Raw genomic sequence first — 4,872 nt, 5'->3', positions numbered from 1 at the left:
CTGTGCCGTGCGTGTGATCATTGCTTGTACAGCCCTCTCGCAGTGTCCGGAGCAAGTATGGTGGGTCTGACACACCGGTGTCAATGTGTTCTTTTTTCCATTTCCAGGAGTGTATATTGTGAAAAGCAATGGTCCCATAACACTCCCCTGTGGCACGCCAGAGGTTACTTTAACGTCTGTAGGCGTCTCTCCATTGATAACAAGATGCTGTGTTCTGTTTGCTAAAAACTCTTCAATCCAGCCACACAGCTGGTCTGATATTTCGTAGGCTCTTACTTTGTTTGTCAGGCGACAGTGTGGAACTGTATCGAACGCCTTCCGGAAGTCAAGGAAAATAGCATCTACCTGAAAGCCTGTATCTAATATTTTCTGGGTCTCATGAACAAATAAAGCGAGTTCGGTCTCACACGGTCGCTGTTTACGGAATCCATGTTGATTCCTACAGAGTAGATTCTTGGTTTCCAGAAACGACATGATACGGGAGCAAAAAACATGTTCTAAAATTCTACAACAGATCGACGTCAGAGATGTAGGTCTATAGTTTTGTGCATCTGCTCGACGACCCTTCTTGAACACTGGGACTACCTGTGCTCTTTTCCAATCATTTGGAACCTTCCGTTCCTCTAGAGACTTGCGGCACACGGCTGTTAGAAGGGGGGCAAGTTCTTTCGCGTACTCTGTGTAGAATCGAATTGGTATCCCGTCAGGTCCACTGGACTTTCCTCTGTTGAGTGATTCCAGTTGCTTTTCTATTCCTTGGGCATTTATTTCGGTCAGCCATTTTTTCGTTTGTGCGAGTATTTAGAGAAGGAACTGCAGTGTGGTCTTCCTCTGTGAAACAGCTTTGAAAAAAGGTATTTAGTATTTCAGCTTTACGCGTGTCATCCTCTGTTTCAATGCCATCATCATCCCGGAGTGTCTGGATATGCTGTTTCGAGCCACTTACTGATTTAACGTAAGACCAGAACTTCCTAGGATTTTCTGTCAAGTCGGTACATAGAATTTCACATTCGAATTCACTGCACGCTCCACGCATAGCCCTCCTTACGCTAACTTTGACATCGTTTAGCTTCTGTTTGTCTGAGAGGTTTTGGCTGCTTTTAAACTTGCAGTGAAGCTCTCTTTCCTTTCGCAGTAGTTTCCTAACTTTGTTGTTGAACCACGGTGGGTTTTTCCCGTCCCTCACAGTTTTACTCGGCACGTACCTGTCTAAAACGCATTTTACGATTGCCTTGAACTTTTTCCATAAACACTCAACATTGTCAGTGTCGGAACAGAACTTTTCGTTTTTATCTCTTAGGTAGTCTGAAATCTGCCTTCTATTAATCTTGCTAAACAGATAAACCTTCCATCCATATTCAGGGATGCTGCAACGGCCTTATGGTCTCTGATTCCCTGTTCTGCGCTTACAGACTCGAAAACTTCGGGTCTGTTTGTTATCAGTAAGTCCAAGATGTTATATCCACGAGTCGGTTCTCTGTTTAATTGCTCGAGGTAATTTTCGGATAGTGCACTCAGTATAATGTCACTCGATACTCTATCCCTACCACCCGTCCTAAACATCTGAGTGTGCCAGTCTATATCTGGTAAATTGAAATCTCCACCTAAGACTATAACATGCTGAGAAAATTTATGTGAAATGTATTCCAGATTTTCTCTCAGTTGTTCTGCCACTAATGCTGCTGAGTCGGGAGGTCGGTAAAAAGAGCCAATCTTTAACCTCGATCGGTTGTTGAGTGTAACCTCCACCCATAATAATTCACAGGAACTATCCACTTCTACTTCACAACAGGATAAACTACTACTAACAGCCAGAAACACGCCACCACCCTCTGCGACCGCCCGGATCTTGCAGACTGAGGGGCAACCTCTGGAACAGGACAAGCAGCCATGTCCGGCCGAAGATCAGTATCAGCCGGAGACAGAGCCTGAAACCGGTTCGTCAGACAAACCAGAGAGGCCTTCCGTTCAGCCCTTTGGAATGTCTTTCGCTCCCTGCCACACCTCGAGACGACCTCCCACTCTACCACAGGTGAAGGATCAGCCTCAATGTGGGCAGTATCCCGGGCAGCCACAGCTGTAGTCCGATTGGGGGATGTGTGGGACGAGCTGGCCATCCCCGACAAACCCCCATCCGGACCCCCACAGTGATGCCCATTGGCAACAGCCTCAAGCTGTGTGACCGAAGCCAACACTGCCTGAAGCTGGGAGCGAAGGGATGCCAACTCAACCCGCATCCGAACACAGCAGTTGCAGTCCCTATCCATGCTAAAAACTGTTGTGCAAAGAACGTCTGAACTAATCTACAGAGAGCACAAACAATTCGACACAAAATTTAAACGGTTATTAAAATACAAGATCTCCTAGTAAATGCAGTAATGCTGCTACTTGCGCATTGCTGACACACTGCTCGGCGGCAGTAGGAGACTACGCAATTTTACACTATTCAGGTACTAAAACGCGATGCTACAACTCTCAAATACTTTAATACGCCCGAAATTTATGAATTAAACAATGCAAGAACCCAAAACACGCAAAGAAATTAAGAATTAAACTATGTAACAAATAAGTGAGCTAAGAGTATACAACTTGCTGCTGGCAGCTGCTTATCCAACGGCGGCAGGGACCACACAGATGCTTTTGGCTTATCAGTGTATTACGGTATAGTCCGGTATTTATGGAGAAAAATAAATTAGTCTATTTCTGCTACTACGTTTCAAAGCGCTAATACCGTACAAAACGTCTCACCGTACATAATCTTGGTGCCTTTACGCTGGTTTACAAGATTGGCTGCCTGTACTCCTATTTGTTACTGAGAACTTTTGTCCGCCCCGGTAGCTGAGTGGTCAGCGTGACAGACTGTCAATCCTAAGGGCCCGGGTTCGATTCCCGGCTGGGTCGGAAATTTTCTCCGCTCAGGGACTGGGTGTTGTGCTGTCCTAATCATCATCATTTCATCCCCATCGACGCGCAGGTCGCCGAAGTGGCGTCAAATCGAAAGACCTGCACCAGGCGAACGGTCTACCCGACGGGAGGCCCTAGCCACACGACGTTTCGTTTTTACTGAGAACTTTTGTAATTTTCATTCTTGTTCTTTACGCTTAGCATGTGAGGAGGGGAGTAACGTATTCCGCCTGAAAGAAAGAAAGATCTGGAAATTTAAGACACAGGGTGTTTAAAAATATTCATCGTATTTCACAAGATGACACGAATGAAGATTTGAAGAAAATGTTTACTTACGTACTCAAAATAAACGTTTGCCTTGGCGCCAGTTGTAAGTTAATGGTTTATGCAGTTGCCAGTTGGGTCTCGCACGAACAATTTAAAGACATCTGTTGTTTATACAACGGGACGTTGGACGCATTGACGCACTGAGTAGAGTTTTGCAAGTAGTCCACAAAATTTGTTTTGGCAGCCGAGAATTAGTCATTCCTCGTATATCTGTCGGTGCGTTTTTTTTGCGTCGGTTGTTTTTCAAACAATACAGGATTCCTGTAAGCGGAGGCTTCCGTGGTCATTGTCGCATTCAATAAACTTCTTCTGGGTATGTGACCGTATTGCCAGTGTGTAAAAATGTCGGATGTTTCGGCCACTGTTGTAAATGGTCTTCTTCAGCGTGCTTTCTGTGCAAAAATACCCTGAGGAAGACCTTTTGCAATAGTGACCGAAACGTCGGAGAATTTTATACATTGACAATACTTTCTCATACTTAGAAGAATTTTATTGACTAATACAGGAGCAACAAGCCCTTCTTAATAGTGATAGACCATGTTGGGTTATGCGTCATTCTGAGCCTGGACATGGGTGAATGTAATACCGTTTCACGTTTACTGCTCAGTGATGAAACTACGTTCCTTTTAAGTGGGAAAGTGAACCATTACAGACCAAAAACATGAAGAACACAGGTGTCAGATGCCAACGGCGAGCACGACAAATAGTCCCGAAGCTCCATGCGTTTTGCACCGTTTAACGAGAAAAAAAGATTTGCGAACCATTCTTTTCTTGTCGACGTGTTGGGACAAGTCTTCCTCCTCTATTCTGAGACCGTTTCGAAAATGATGCAGGACCATGACACTGACAGCTGCATGTAAGAGCATTTCTTAACAATGAGCTACATGAATGATGTGGATCTCCCATTGCACTATGTGCCTCTGTAATGATTAGGTATTTAATTTCAAGACATAAATGTCCTCCAGAAAGTACGATATACCATGAAATCTCTCTAAAGTACGTAAATCATTTGTTTTCTAGAAAAAAAAATTGATGGACGACTTAGTCTTGCATCTACTCTTGTCTTTTGCTCCCTGTTTGCTCTCTCGAATGGAGGCACAGAGAAGGAGGTTCTGTACTCCATTTTGTAATGTAACTAATCAATGGGAATGCCCTTTGTTTCATTCGTTTTCATAATTTTTGTGATACTTTCCCAATGACTGTTAAGCATTGATACGTTTCCAGCTAAGTAGGGCGTTGGATGTCGATGGTTAGGTGACAAAACCATCACGCGCCATCAGCGCGCTATCGAATATGTTAGGCTGATGCACAAGTTCGTAGCATTTTTGTTTTTCGTGTGGGTATTTATCAACTATCATTTTTTATTTGTAGTTCACTGTTGCTATTTGAGTTTATATGTTTCTCATTTTCTCATTTGAGATAGTGAATGGAACTGTGGACGCTAGAAAATGGAGTGCCAAGTGAAGAAATCCAAAAAATTGCAACATATTCTTCAGTTTCATTTCAGCAGAGGGGTGATAGCATCGGAGACAGCGAGCAGCATGCGCGCTGTGTTTGTCATTGGAAGAGAACGGCAAAAAAATAGTTTTCTCGTTTTGACATTAGTGACTCTCCACGTTCAGGAATACCTTCGGCGATCGA

The sequence above is a fragment of the Schistocerca americana genome, chromosome 3 (genome assembly GCF_021461395.2).
Source record: "Schistocerca americana isolate TAMUIC-IGC-003095 chromosome 3, iqSchAmer2.1, whole genome shotgun sequence".
In the NCBI taxonomy this organism is placed as follows: Eukaryota; Metazoa; Arthropoda; class Insecta; order Orthoptera; family Acrididae; genus Schistocerca; species Schistocerca americana.
Note: the sequence above shows the minus strand (reverse complement) of the source record.